A 17113-nucleotide genomic window follows, 5' to 3' on the forward strand; every position below is an offset into this window, starting at 1 on the left:
TTCTTAACCATAGAACCAATATAGGTCAGAGGATTTAGCCTCGCAAACCAGCCAACTTTAGTGACCACAAATGATGGAGCAACAGAAGCAATACGATCAGACTGGCAAGATTGAGAAGTCACAAACTGAGTCAACAGATAAATAGATCAAAAAACTCAACATTAGAAATATCTCATTAGGGGGTGGGTCATGAACATCATGAGCTCGAGAATTCCTAGGAAGACTGGTAGGAACCCATAGAAATCCATGAGGGGTAGTATTGTAAGGAGTAAGGACCCTGGGCCGAGTCTAAACTCTATAAATAGGGCAACTTCTATCCATATTATCATTAATTGGTGTAGAGAAATCCATGGACATCAGATCTTTGAGGAGGCATAATTTGAAATGTGAGCAAACTGATATTGGAGGAGTTTTCAAGACCTTAAACTTTATATCCCAAAAGCTAGATCAGAAGAATGGGAAATAATCCTAAATGCCTTGTAGCCTCTCCCATATAAGTGTGGCACACTAAACACCCATAAAAGAGACTCTACTTGACATGACTTTGTGGATACCCAATGACCATGAGCCTATGCACTGATACCGAGCTTGTTATGACCCAAACCAAGGCCTAGTCATGATAGGTGTCTTAAGTCTGCCAAGGATTGGAGACTATGTCTATTAGCCTAGTCAACCATAACACAATATAACTAGCAACGAATAAGTTCCAAACCTATAACAAGATAGAATTGATTTTCAAACATATAATACAATAAAACTGATTTTCAAACATATAACAACATAGAACTGAGTTCCAAACACATAACAAGATAGATAATTGAATACCAAGTGGGATCTAAGAATCTATAAGATAATCCACCCACACTTCATCCACAAAATCCCCTAAGAAACCAAATATCAAACTATGTAGAGACATGCCCTCGACCAAAAGCCAAAAAAGAACAAACCAAAATAGTTTATGTCATAAGTAAAGACTAGACTATGAAATGAGGTCCTTACAGATAATGGAGACTTACCACTTCAAATTTGACTCACAATAATATAGAAATCACCTACCACTATGCATGAAAACAAAAGTGTATTCAGACCTTGCATCACATGGGGATAAACATCTAGGACGGTTAGTGGGATGAGCACTAGCATGTAACTTTGGGAAAGGATAAGATAATGTCATGATCAATTAGTCTAAATTATTCCAAAACCATATGCATATAATCGTATACATATATATGCATATAATATATTGAGATAGGGAACAAGGATTTAGAATGAGAGTTAAAAAATTATTTTGGACTATGTAGCTTAAACCGTTATAAAGGCACCCACGAGCTATATCGGTTTAGTTCCCCCCACTGGAAGGGCCTCAGTGTGTGTTAGCTACACAAATAGAAGATATCAAGTAAGGTAAGGGAATCCATAACCATTCAATAATCCATGATAAATATATATGAGGTGTGACACAAGCATGCGACTATTAAGACCAATACCCATGCCAACAAATGCGGGTTTCCCGTATTGGTACCTCGGGAACTCTACCTTTACGTCTAGCTACACAACCCTCTTTAAGCCTAATTAAAACACTTACAAACTATAATTTACTAAACCAAGGACTATCCATTAAGGCACATACCCTTGGTATTGTCATACCAATTACACTTGCATTCTAATATAAATCTGCCATTTTTATTGACCATCAACTTGAGGGAATCCACGACCCCCATAGTCCAATTATTCATTAATTTGGGGGAATCCAAGACCTTCAAGGTTTAATTTAAAATCAATTCATGTCCATAAAGTCCTTTTAAATCCATTTGTATTCCATTTTTATGTTATGTAATGCAATAGTCAAAAATTGGTTTCAATATGCATATATCTATGTTTTAAATCCAATTTCATAATATGGTACCAATTCTATTACCAAAATCCATAAAGTTGGGTGAATCTAGACCCCCTTAAGTTTAACATATCAATTTGGGGTAATCTAATACCCCCATTCTTATTTACCATGCTCATGCACCCAATTAGTTCAAAAGCTATCAATTCAAAACATAATTGATTCATAAAAACCATGGGAAAAATAATTCATTCAATATTACCCAAAAGCTATCAACCTAATTTCCAAATCAAACATTAAATCACATGGACAGTAATCTTAAATACATGCTTTTAATGAAAAATTTTTTAGGGAAGAGATACATACCTAAGATATCAGAGTTATGGAGAGAAACCACCATTGAAGCTCTAGATAACCAATCCTTAAAAACCTTAGCTTGTTCTTGACTTAGGGATTTTGAAAGAAGAAAAATGATTATGTGACAATAATTTGATGCTAATAGGGATGCAATTTTTTTTAAGTTGTGGTATAGAAGTTGGATGGGAGAAAATACTGATTTTCCCTTAATGAGAACGTGTAGGAAAAACTATCCCTAGTCGCTACGGGTCATGTCATGACTCATAAATTTTTGGTACGAGTCATTTCCTAGACTTGTATTCTAGCTAGACTCAAGGATACCCTTCACTGGTTTGGTCACAAGTCATACCTTACAACTCGTGACCTTACCTTATAACTCAAAAGGGTCCAATCATACTCCAAATAGAAAGTTAGGAATATCTCACTAGTTTTTCCACAACTTGAGCCCTACAGCTCATGAGGAGTCCTCACGACTCGTTAGATGAGTTGTTACCTAGGAAGTGAGCACAAAAGTCAAGAAATTTTTAGAGGTAAAAAATTTGGGGTGTTACAAGTCGAAGGTAGTACTTTGGCCCAAAATGGTTTAGAGTCCTCTTTGGTAACCACAAGTAAGGGGAAAAATAGAGATCCTATTTTGATTAGATTAAAAATAGCAGTTCAAAGTCAGAATGTTAAGATTTCCTCAGAAGGAGGAGCTGGTGTTCTTTACTATCAGGGCAGGCTTTGTGCTCTAGGTATAGATGGATTGAGACAGCAGATGACAGTGGAGGCTCATGCTCCTCGACATTCTATTTATTCATGAGCCACTAAGATGTACTGTGATCCATGTGAATTCTATTGGTGGATTGGTATGAAGAAGGATATCATAAATTTATGTCTACGTGCTGTAATTTCCAGTAGGTTAAGGTTGAGCACCAGAGACCCAATGACATACTTCAGGACATCCGTATTCCTACTTGGAAGTAGGAGGTAGTCAACATGGACATCCCCACAGGGTTTTCTCACACTAATCGCTAACATGATTCTATTTGACTTATTATGGATAGGATGACTAAGTCGGCCTATTTCCTGCAAGCTAACACATTAGATTCAGCTGAGGCCTATGTTAAACTCTACCTAATAGATTTGGTGACATTCTTGAAATTGCATGGCTAACTTTTAAATAGAGCACTCAGTTTCTCTCTAAATTTGGCAAGGCATTCCAGAAGGGTCTTGGTACCTAAGTTAATCTTAGTACAACCTTTCACCTATAGACTGACGGTTAGGTAGAAAGGAAAATTTAGACATTAGAGGACGTTTTTAAAGAATACATAATTTATAAAAATGGTAGTTGGGATAATCATCTAACCTTGATCGAGTTGTTTATAATAATAGTTATCACTCTACTATTCAGTTTACCTTGTTTGAGGCACTTTATGCAAGTAGGTGTAGGTCTTCTATTGTTTGGTTTAAATTCGATAAAGATACACTAAAAATATATACTCAATCCATGATTCTATCAGTAAAGTTTATTTTATTACAGAGAGGTAGTAAATATGTCAAACTAATCAGAAGTCCTATTTAGATGTGAGGATGAAGGAACTTGAGTTTGTTGTTAGAGATTTTGCCTTCTCAAAAGTCTCGCCTAAGAAAGGGGTGAAAAGTTTTAGGAAGCACGAAAATCTCTGACCCTTCTTTATTAGTCCTTATTAGTTTGTAGGTCATTTTGGAAAAGGTGGCCTATGAGTTAGATTTATCGACAAACTTAGAAGGAGTGTGTCTATTGTTTCATATTTCTTTACTAAAGAAGTGAATTTATAATCCAGCATCAGTAATGCCCTTAGAAAGTGTGATCATGAATCATAGTATCTCTTTAAAAAAGGTTCCTATTAAAATCATTAACCTCCAGGTTTGTGGGTTGAGGAATAAAGAGGTTGTATTTGTAAATGTTCTTTTAGAAAATCAGTCAATTGAGGGATCTACCTGGGAAGCAAAGGAAAACATGATGACCAGGTTACCCCATCTTTTCCCTTCATACTCAGTCCCATCTTGAGGTAATAATTTCCCTTAATTAATTAATTCTTTCTATTTAATGTAACATAATCTTGAATTAGCACACGATTCAGTTATCGACCCATTACCGTGTCAGTGTTTAGCTCTTACTAACTCAGTGTAGGAATTTTAGGTGTAGATAATGTAGAAGGGTTTAAATAATATCAGGAAAAGTGGTGAAGAAAATATGGTAATTGCAGCTCTTTTCCCCTAACTTACTGTTTAGTTAGCTGCCATCTGGGGATCAGTGACCCTATTGAAGAGATAGTGTAATGCCTCAAAAAATCCAAGCCTAGGCTAGAACCATGCTTTAAGTACATATAGGGTAAATCATCAAGTTTTAACAGCATAATAAGGTATTTGGACATGCACCAAGGCCACAGTAATTCCTCTATCCCTTAACCAAGCCAGAACCTCCCTTATCAATTTATCCTTAAAGTAGTAATCAGCTTCAAAAAGCTTAACTTCCCAATTCAGATGCATTTTTAATACCCAATAAATTATATATATATATATATATATATATATATATATATATATATATAAAAATTATCTTTCTAATTCATCTAGTTTCTCCATAATCTGTTATCAGAGTAAAAAGTTATGGTCTTTTTAATAAAGCACTCCTCTACAGTGAGACATCATGAGCTAACCACGACTATGGTTAAATTGTACGGTCGTACATTGGCCTCATCTGATCGAGACAACCCAAACATATGAATGTTTAAAAAGTGTACCTTTATGCCATGAGAGGGAACCATGATCATGCTTTGGAACCACGATACCTTGGCACGATCAAAAGTCCTACAAATGCTCTTTATGTAACCATCAAACCTATGAATAGAGGTATGAAAATTGGTATATTCCACAATTGTACCAAGGCTTATCTGACCATGTTTAGAGAACTATCATTCAACTCCCAACCATGAGTGCAACCCCGAATCATAGGTTGGTCCCACTATTATGAGAAGGTCTCGTGCGTACCTCATCATAGTTTTTACATAAAAAAATTTAAGGGACATCTTAGTCTTTTACCATTCTTTTAACATCAAAACTGTGTCATCTTAGGAATCACAAAGGTCATTATTGGGGTTGATATGACCCTAATCTATTATTACTTTGAATAACATCTGATACTTGTTTAAAAAAAGAAAAAAAGAGATTCTTTTTTCCCAAGGCAGAGCAAGGGTACATCTTCCACGAGCCTCTAACTCAAAAGCATTCTTTTGGATTCTCATCTCCAGGTATGTGAGATTTCATCAATGGGTTCCCTTTTACCCATTGACACCCAAAGTTAACCCAAATTTCCCATTTAGCTTTCTTTCACTATTTAGGGTTTATTAATATTGGTAAATTCAATGATATATTAGTCTTTTAGTGTCATTAAGCTATAATCTCTGTTTTAGCATGAATTTTTGTGTTATTACATGACAATGATCCCAAACCCTAGTTACATTATAATTCCATAATTAGGGGACCTAAATTATTGTATTTTGTTACTGTAGTTTGTTCAGTTTATGAAATTGTCATAGTAGTTGCATTCTACAGAGATGGCGGTTTATCAACACCCAATAACCTAGGGTTTCATACATACACTTATGAGTGTTAAACACCCTAGTGTACATGTTTTGAATTCTTTTTGATAATATATTTATTTTAGTCAATAGATTATTAATGTTAGTGAGCATTGTAGTTATCAGTATCGCTCAGTTAAGAGTTCTACTTAGCACTGAGCCTACACAGGAAAGAAGGCTCACTCACTATTTAGACTGAGAGCTTTCGTAAAAGTCTCTAAGTCTTAAAAATTTACAAGACCCAAACCTCAGGCCATGTCGTATGGGCACCTCAAGCTCACATAAACCTGAGGTCGCCCCGATAACTCATTCCAGACATCTCATCATATTATAGGAGTCAAAGGGATTCCAGCTTATACAGATGAATTAATATCATAAGTCAACTCTAGATTCATAATAATAATAATAATAATAAATATGTGAAGTTCATATTTTTTCAAAATATCTCCATAAAAAATAGAAGTCAATAAATTTATGCGACGGGACAAGCCCCCGACTATAACCAAACCTAGTCTTAAAGAGACTAAGCCTAAAGATAAGGACTAAGAGATGAAGGTCTTCCAGATAAAGTGAAGCTGACCACTTCAAGTCAATGCACGAAACGTCTAATCATCTAATCACTGCGTAGGAAAAGAAGAAGATGCTCTAATGCCTATGTCTTGTAGGGACGTTGAGTCCGGAGATGATTAACGATTGGAATGATAGCATGTAAATCAAGAATAAGTGATAAGATAACATCATTAATCAACAACAAATTAATATATCACATTTTATTACATCTATACACTTATCCATACATATACATATACCATATATCAACCAAGATATCAAAGTGCATCAACATTCTCATACATTCATTCATTATACGTAGAGTAGAGGACTACCACCTCCCACACATATGGATTGTCATGCTTAATATACCAAGTAATTTATCCACAATCATATTACCATTAGACTGGGGAATTTACCCATGTACACACATTCACTTAACAAAGGGCTTTAGCCACAAACATCATCATTCAACAAGGGACCTTACCCAAGCACATAGGCCATTAAACCAAGGGACTTTACCCACACACATAGCTGGACTTTACCAAAAGACATAGATGGACTTTACCACAAGCCATGAGTGGACTTTACCATAATTCATATGAGGACTTTACCACAAGCCTCTTCATGAGGCGAGGTGCTTTGACCTCAAGAGCTCTTTTTAAGCAATAAAATTTACCTTGCAAATTGGGCTAGGGAATTTAACTTCAAGCCATATCATAGGCAAGGGAATTTACCCTTAAGCCATAACAACCATCGCTTATTAACATTTGGGACTTTACCCTCTTGTCTGTGAATTAACACATATTCAATACAACATTTAGGGACTTTAGTCATTTAGCCAATTTCAACACTATACAAGACCTCATGGTCATCATGGGAGCCTTCATTGCTCAACCATTTACATACGCCAATGCCTTCATTCAATTCATCACACAATTAATTTTATAGTCATCGATAAATTCATATTTCAATAGCATTCTCATGCCACACATTAGGTCAATACACCATTCAAGTTCATCTTCATAATATATTAAGAAACTTCACCCTCTTATTAGACACTAGCTCAATAACATCATCAATTACACATTACATCAATCACAATACTCTTATCGCACCATTTATCAAACATTCATACTCATTGGGCCATTACCCTAGTTTAAATCTTCATCAACAATTGACTAGACAATTCACTTAGATATTTTCACAAACACCTTTGTGTATACTTATGACAAGGTCATTTTCAAGGTAGAAATCATCAAGACTAGGGTTGATAAACACCCTCATGTTAAAACACATACAACAATCACCCACATATGCAATCTATCATCAAATATATGTATTAACATATGTATACACAAGCAACACCATCATTCATTGTTAGGTGTTAAAATCCTTTTCATTTGATTCAAAACCACTATGTACACTTACTAATTCAAGTTTGAAATAGATGGTTTTAGAGTTAGCTAAAGAGGGAAAGAGATACATGCCTTAAAAACTTGAATCACCAACAATCTTCACTCTTCTTTCGTGCCACAAGATGAACACCTTCAAACCCTAGCCTCCAATATTATTTCCAAGAGCCTTAAGAGTTTTAGGATGTTTAAGTCTAGCAAATGAAGACTTGGGAGGATACCTAGACTTATATAGGTCAAGGATTTAGGTTTTAGGCAAGGGAAATTACCAAATACGAATCCCCTCACTATTCACTTGGAAATAATAACCTAGGGTATGAGTGGTAGCCTAATTTGTACCCTAGTCTTCTCCTAGGTCAACCACAATGTTTTGGGTACCAATAGGGACCTTTGAGTCGTAACCAAGGGATATGACTTACCCCCTAAGTTGTATGCTCAACTCGTGACCAAAATAGTCCACTTTTAGGTTAGGTTTCCCTCTATATGGTTGAGTAGTTTATGACTCGTAAGCATGGTTACGACCAAGGGATGACCTTGTTGTATGGAGGACAGTATGTTAACCTAATTTACTGCCTACAATATGAAAGGGGAGGTCATGGTGGGTACGACTCATGACCTAGGGTACGACTCAAGTACCCCCAACTGTGTCCACTCAAGAGACATCAAAGAGGTTGTTATCTTATTTACGGGTTCAAGTCTAAGTGATTCAACTCTCTTCCACTTTGATAGTTAAGTATAGATACAAGTTAACACCCCAATATTCAACAAAGAAGTCTTTAAATAAGTTGGAAACAACAGACAACAAGGATACAACACAACACACATGTCATGATCATTGCCATCCACCCAAAAATTTTGCAAAGTCACATTCTCGGGTGTTTCATTCTTCCCCACTTAGGATCATTCATCCGCGAATGATGAGTAAGGTAATCATAAACACAAGTTAAAATATCAACATGCATCAAAATTACATGAGTTAGAACAAGCACACAACACATATTATGATCTTCATCAATCAACTATTTTACTTCACCTGTCTTGAGACTCTAACTCATTATTTATCCAACACTTGCTCATTTCATAACTGAGGGACTCTAACCCATCAAGTATATCGAGAAAATCAAGTCATTTTGAGACTTTACTCCACCTTTTATCAAGAATATAAATCAATTTAAAGTGTTAGAGACTTAAACCCATTACAACAAGTCGCACATCATTTCATAGTATTAGGATCTTTGATCCATGGGCTAACAAGACACCAATCATTTCACTCATTGGGAACTTTAATCCATTATCTACCAAAGACATAAACCAATCTCAATTATTGGAGACTTTACTCCATTTTCTGTCAAAGAAATACATCAAATTATGGATATCAACACATACCTCAATCACAAGCTTCCACTATGGAAAATAAATGTGGTTACTTGGACTTTTTTTCCTCATTCGCCTCCCAAGTAGCTTCCTTGGAATTTTGGTTCCTCCATAGAACCTTCACCGAAGATACTTCTTTTGTTCATAATTTGGAAACTTACCGATGTCAGATTCTTATCGGGATCTCCTCATAGGACAAAGAATCTAAGATACCAATATCTTCCAAGGGAACAACTAAGGCTGGATCACCCACATATTTCTGCAACGTAGAGACATGGAAAATTGTGTGAATTGAGTTCATACTAAAAGGTAACTCCAACTCATAGGCGATATTTCAAATTCTTTTCACAATCAAGTAAGGTCCAACATAGCAGGGACTAAGCTTTCCTTTTTGTCCAAACTGCATCAATTCTTTATGGGAGACATTTTGAAGAATACCCAATCGCCCAAGATAAATTCTAAGTCCCTACGCCTCACATCTGTATAGGACTTTTGATGACTTGGAGCAGTCTTCAATCTATAATGAATCACCTTTACCTTCTCTAAGGCTTGGTGGACTAAATTGGGCCCAAGCAACTTACCTTCACAAACTTCGTACCACCCAATAGTATATTGACATTTCCTACCATACAATGCTTCAAAAGGCGCCATGCCAATACTAGAGTGGTAACTATTATTATAGGTAAACTCAATCAAAGTCAAATGGTCATACAAACTACCACCATAATCGATTACACAAGCTAGCAATATACCCTCCAATGTTTGGATAGTTCATTATGCTTGACACTCCTTTTGTGGGTGCAAAGCTATACCAAGGCACACTCTAGTACCCAAACCCTTTTTGAAAGACTTCCAAAAGTAGGATGAAAATGGAGGACCATGGTCCAAGATGATAGACACTAGAGCACCATTCAACTTTACAATCTCTGCAAAAAACAACTTAGCATAACCTTCTGCCAAGAAATTAGTCCTCATGGGCAAGAAATAGGCATATTTGGTAATTCTATCAACAATTACCCAAATAGAATCACATTGATTTTGAGACCTAGGAAGACCGATAACAAAATCCATATTAATCGACTTTCACTTCTACTCAGGAAATGCAATCTCATGGTATAGGCCACCGAGCCTCAAGTGCTCAACCCTTACTTATTGGCACACCATACACTTAGCCACATGGATAGCAATATCATGTTTCATATTATTCCACCAATAGAACTATCTAAGATCATGATACATCTTGGTGAAATTGAGATGAATAGCATAATGGGGTCCATGAACTCGGCTATAACCCTTTCCCTTAATCTAGTAACGTCGGTAACACATAGACTTCCTTGGTACCTCAAGATACCATAACCACCTATCACAAAGTCTGTGTCTTTGTTTTGACCCACATTACTCTTGATCTTCATCAATTTGGGGTCCAAGATATGCTTTTTCTTTATCTCATCAACAAGAGATGATTGAGATACCGGATGCATAAACACACCGCCATCGTTGGATTCCATAAGTCGAACTGAAAGATTAGCTAATTGATGAATATCCTTCACCAATTACCACCTATCCATATCGACATAGGCCAAACTTCCCATAGATAATATACTAAGAGCATCAGCGACTACATTCGCCTTACCGGGATGGTAATGAAGACTCATATCGTAGTCTTTCATTAGCTCGAGCCACTTTCTTTGTCGTAGATTCAACTATTTTTGGGTAAACTAATATTGGAGGCTTTTATGATCAGAAAAGATATCAACATAAACACCATAGAGATAATGTCTCCAAATCATAAAGGCAAAGATCACAACTAACAATTCTAAGTCATGGGTGAGGTAGTTCTTTTCATGAACTTTCAATTACCTAGAACCATAAGCCACCACCCTACCATGTTGCATCAACATGCAACTAAGGCTGATACGAGAAGCATCAAAATAAATAACAAAACCATCAGTACCTTCGGGCAAGGTCAAAATCGAAGTCGAAGTCAATTTATCTTTCAACTTCTCAAAATAACCCTTACACATATCAGACCACACGAACTTGACCTTTTTTAGGTCAATTGGGTGAATAGGGCAGCTATAGTCAAAAAACTCTCCACAAACCTCCAATAATAACTTGATAGAACTAAGAAGCTCCAAATATTAATTGGTGTCAGTTGTCTAGGCCACTTCTTAACTATCACAATATTTTTGGGATCCACCATGATCCCTTTACTAAAAATGACATGACCAAGAAAAGCTATGGGTTTCAACTAAAACTCATACTAGGAAAACTTGGCATACAAACTATGATCCCTCAAAGTTTGTAACATGGCACAAGGTATTCTATATGATCTGCCTCACTCTTAGAATACACCAAGATATCATCAATAAAGACATTGACAAACATGTCCAAGAACAAATGAAAGACCCTATTTATGAAATCTATGAATGTCGTCGGGGCATTGGTCAACACAAAGGACATGAAAAGAAACTCATAGTTACCATATAGGGTTTTAAAGGCATTCTTAGGGATATCTGCATCCCTAATTTTAAGTTGATAGGAACCCGATCTAAGATCAATCTTAGAGAAATACTCTGCACCCTAAAGTTGATCAAATAAATCATTGATCCTAGGAAGAGGATACTTTTTATTTATGGTGATTTTATTCAACTGACTATAGTCAATACACATGCAAAGAGAACCATACTTCTTGTATATGAATAACATGGGAGCACCCCAAGGAGACACATTAGGCTGGATAAAACCTTTATCTAAGAGATCTTTCAATTTCTCCTTAAGTTCTTTCAACTCCCCCGAAGCCATTCTATAAGAAAGAATAGATATCGGATGAGTGTCCAAAACAAAATCAATCCCAAAATCAATTTCCCTATCGGGAGGAACACCGAGGATATTATCAGGAAACACATCAAGAAACTCATTTACCATAGGAATAGATTCTAGAGAAGGCTCTTCTGAGTTATAATCTTTAACTCGGACCAAATGATACAAACACCTATTTGCAATCAACCTTTAGGCTTTGAGATAAGAAATAAACCATCCTTTAGACACTAATGAAAAACCTTCCCATACAATAATTGGCTCGTTAGGGAATTTAAACATGACACTACGTGTCCGACAATCTAGGAAGCATAACAATAGTACAACCAATCCATTCCCAAGATAACATCAAAATGAACCATGTCTAACTCTATCAAGTCATCAAGAGTATCTCCCCTACCAACAAAAATCACACATCCCCTATAGACCCTACTAACAATAATGAGGTCTCCAACTAAGGTAGAAATAAAAAAAGGAATTGATGAAATCTCGGGACCACAATCAAGATGCACAGCCACATACAAGGTCACATAAGAAAGAGTCGACCCTGGTTTAAGTAAGCAATACACATCACGAGAGAAAAGTTTTAACATACTAGTGATAATATCAGGAGATACTTCAGAATCCTGGAGAGTAGCAAGTGCATAAAAGTAGTTTTGGCCAATGTCGATGCTAGAAATAGAAGCAGCAGCAAACATAGCTCCTTTTGGTATGGGAATATAGGGGGTAACAACAGAGGCCATGTTGGCTAAAGAAGCTTTTAGAATGGGGCACTTATGTTGCATATGCCTAAGCTGAACACAATGAAAGCATCTGCCTCTACCTTTCTCACACTCACCATGATGACTTTGACTACTAAACCGGCAAAGAGGGTGGGGTTGAGCCGAATGGGCACTACTAGTCTAATATTGGTCACTTGTGATCAGGATCCACCACCAAACTTAGACTGATGACCACCTGAGAACTTCGGGTAAGGAGAGAAAAAATTACCCGAGGAGAACAAACCTGAACTCCCCCACTTTTTTCATGGCCACTTCCTACTATTTCCACCACTACTCTTGGAAGGCCTATATTTCTTTCCTTATTTCTTACTAAGCTCAATTTGATTCTTCTTCTCATCTTCTACTTGTTGCATATACATAACCAATCTTCAAATGTCTATGTTCTAAATTAACAAGGCCTCCTTACTTTTGAGAACTAACTCATGGGAAAATCCCAAGACAAACTTACATATTCTAGCGCTAATACTAGAGATCATAATGGGAGCATGCCTTAATAATTGATGGAATTTCTAGGCATACTCTTGCACATACATTCTCCTTTGCTTTAACTTTAAAACTCTTCCACCTTTGCCTCCCTCAACTCTTGAGGAAAGAAGTGGTCAAGGAAAGCCTTAGAGAAATCAACCCAAGAAGCCAAACTGGTATCAATACCCCTAGAGAACTCCTACCATTCATACCACTAGTACACTACATCTTTTAATTGGTAGGAAAAAAGCTCAACAACATCAATTTCTGAAGTATGCATAATTTAGAAGATTTTCTCCATTTAAATAAAAAATCCTTAAGGATATTCCTCAACCTTGGTACTGGAGAACATATAAGGGCTTAACCTTATAAATTGGCCAATTTTTGTGGCCTTAGAATAAATGGTAGTCGGGGCATAAGATTCCACTTTAGACTCTACCAATTGAGTTAAGAGGTTGTTAGAACAATAAAGCTCTACATTACTAATATCCCTTTTAAGAGACTGAGGAGGAATGCCACTTTCATAAGCAGGGTTGGTGGGGGAACCACATGAGGATGGCCAAATGCCATAGCCCTAGCCTAGGTCTGCACTCCAGAAATTGGACGTTCTTAATCCATAAGACCCTCAGTAGTGTCTGCCTTAGTCTTAAATCTTCTTTGAGGCTTGATCTGAAAGATATCAAATGCAATTATATGAAATCCAAGACCTTATACTTAATATCTTGAGACTGAATCACAAGAAATGGAAATATTTCCTAAAATGTCTCATAGATTCTCTTTTGTAAGTGTGGTGCACTTCACACCCAAAAAAGAGACTCTACCTGACATGGTATTGTGAACATCCAACTAACCATGAACCTAGGATCTGATACCAAATTGACATGACCCGAACCTCAAGCTATGTTGTATGGGTACCTCAAGCTCACATAAACATGAGGTCGCCTCGATAACCCACTCCAAACATCTCATCATACCATAGAAGTCAAAGGAACTCCTCCTTACATAACGTTATTAATATCTTAAGTCAACATTAGATTCATAATAATAATAATAATAATAACTATGCGCAGTTCACAGTTGTTCATAATACCTCTATAAAAAACTAAAGTCAATAAATATATGTGTCAAGACAAGCCCTCGGCTATAGATAAACCAAGTCTTAAAGAGATAAGCGTAAAGCTATGGATTAAGAGATGAAGATCTTCCATATGTAAGAAAGCTCACCCCTTCAAGTACATGCATGAACCACTTGATCATCCAATCACTACCAAGAAAAAGAAGAAGATGCTCTAGTGCCTATGTCGCATGGGAATATAGTATTCGATGATGATTAACGATTAGGATGCTAGCATGTAACTCAAGGATAAATGATAAGATAACATCATCAATCAATAAAAAATAAATATATCATATATTACTACATTCATACACTTATCCATACATATACATATACCATATATCAACCAAGATATCAAAGTTCATCAACATTCACATACATTCATTCATTAGATGTAGAGTAGAGGAATCCCACCTCCCACACTTATGGATTATCATGCTTAAATGACAAGGACTTTAGCCACAATCACATTACCATTAGATCGGGGACTTTATCCATGCACACACATTCACTGTACTAAGGGATTTAGCCACAAATATCATCATTCAACAAGGGACCTTACTCAAGCACATAGGTCATTCAAACAAAGGACTTTACCCACACATATAGGTGGAATTTACCATAATCGATAGGTGGACTTTACCACAACCCATGAGTAGACTTTACCACAATCCATAAGTGGACTTTACCATAAACCTTTTTAGGAAGTAAGGTGATTTGACCTCAAGATCTCTTTTTAAGCAACAAACGTTACCTTGAATTTTCATTGGGTGAGGTACTTTAACTCCAAGCCATATCATAGGCAAGGGACTTTACACTCAATCCATCATAACCAATATTTTTTGACATTTGGGACTTTACCCTCTAATCTATGCCTCAACACACATTTAATACAACATTTAGGGACATTAGTCACTTAGCCATTTTTAACACTATACAAGACCTCATGGTTATCATGGGAGCCTTCATTACTCAACTATTTTAATAAGCCATTTTCTTCATTCAATTCATCTAAAAATTCATTTTATGGTCCTCAAGACCTTTACAAGACATTCATATTTAAATAGCATTCTCATGCCAAACTTTAGTTCAATATACCATTAAAGTTTATCTTCATCCCTCTTACTAGCCACTAGCCTAAGAAGATCATCAATTACATATTACATGGATCACGATACTCTCATCTGAACATTTATCTAACATTAATAATTATTGGTCCATTGTACTAGTTCAACACATCATCAATAATTGACTAGACAATTCAGTTAGATAATTTAACAAATACTTTTTGTGCATACTTATGATAAGGTCATTTTCATGGTAGAAATTATCAAGACTAGGGTTACTCAAGACCCTCATGTTAAACTACATACAACAGCACCCACATATGTAATCTACCATCAAATACATGTATCAACACAAGTATACACAAGCAACATCAGTATTCATTGTAAGGTGTTAAAATCTTTTTCATTTTATTTAAAATAACCATGTACACTTACTAATTTAAGTGTGAAATACATTGGTTTAGAGTTATTTAAAGAGGGGAAGAGATACATGCCTTAAAAAACTTGAATCACCAACAGTCTTCACTCTTCTTTCTTTCCATAAGATGAACACCTTCAAACCCTAGCCTCCAATCTTGTTTCTAAGAGCCTTTAGATTATTTAGGATGTTTAAGTGTTGCAAATAAATACATGAGAGGGTAACAAGACTTACATAGGTCAAGAAATTAAGGTTTTAAGGAAGGGTGATGACCAAAAGGTCCTTGTTTAAATTCTGTAAAACACATATGTGGAGGGGTACGACGACTCCTAACTGTTCATTTGGTAATCATAACCTAGGGTACGAGTGGTATCCTAACTCGTACCCTAGACTTGTCCTTGTACAACCACACTGTTGTGGGTACTAAAAGTGAACTTTGAGTTGTAACCAAAGGTATAACTCACCCCCAAAGTCGTAAGCTCAACTTGTGACCAAAACAATCTACTTCTAGGTTAGGTTTCACTCTAAACGGTTGAGTAGTTTATGACTCGTAAGCATGGTTAAGACTAAGGGATGACCTTGATGTATGGAAGACAGTATATTAACCTAATTTAATTCCTATGATATGAAAGGGGAGGTCATGGTGGGTACAAGTCTTGACCTAGGGTAAGATTCAAGTACACCCAACCTTATCCACTCTAGAGACATCAAAGAGGTTGTTGTCTTCTTCAAGGGTTCAAGTCTAACTGCTTCAACTCACTTCTACTTTGATAGGTAACTATAAATACAATTTAACACCCAATATGCACCTAAGAAGTCTTTAAACAAGTTGGAAACAACACACAACAAGGATACAACACAACATAAATAATCTAGAACTTTTGGGAAATTATAGAAAATTTAACCATGAATTTAATGGAACTTACCAAGAATTACGAGAAGAAATGAGAAATACAAGATCACAAATACCCCAAATTTACCTATTAATGTATATCCTAAGTTTCCACACACTCTAGGTATTTTCACTCATGAACTTGTGTGAAAAATAGGAGAAATCTAGCTAAGTTGGGCATTTAATGGCTCCCAGGTGCAGCTTAAGCAAACACTTGGCCGCTAAAGTGGTCATTGCATAAATACCCAAGTTCCTCTAAAGCAGTACCAACCTAGGCCTATCATAATGATTAAGAGGATAATCTAGCACTAAAGCAGTTAGATTGCCACTAAAGTATCGTATTGCGGCTGCTCACCCTACTTTAGCGAATGCACTAGCTGAAGACTTGTAATTTTTTCAAGTCTCCATCGACCCCTTG

This window comes from Capsicum annuum, chromosome 6 (assembly GCF_002878395.1).
Source record: "Capsicum annuum cultivar UCD-10X-F1 chromosome 6, UCD10Xv1.1, whole genome shotgun sequence".
Lineage (NCBI taxonomy): Eukaryota > Viridiplantae > Streptophyta > Magnoliopsida > Solanales > Solanaceae > Capsicum > Capsicum annuum.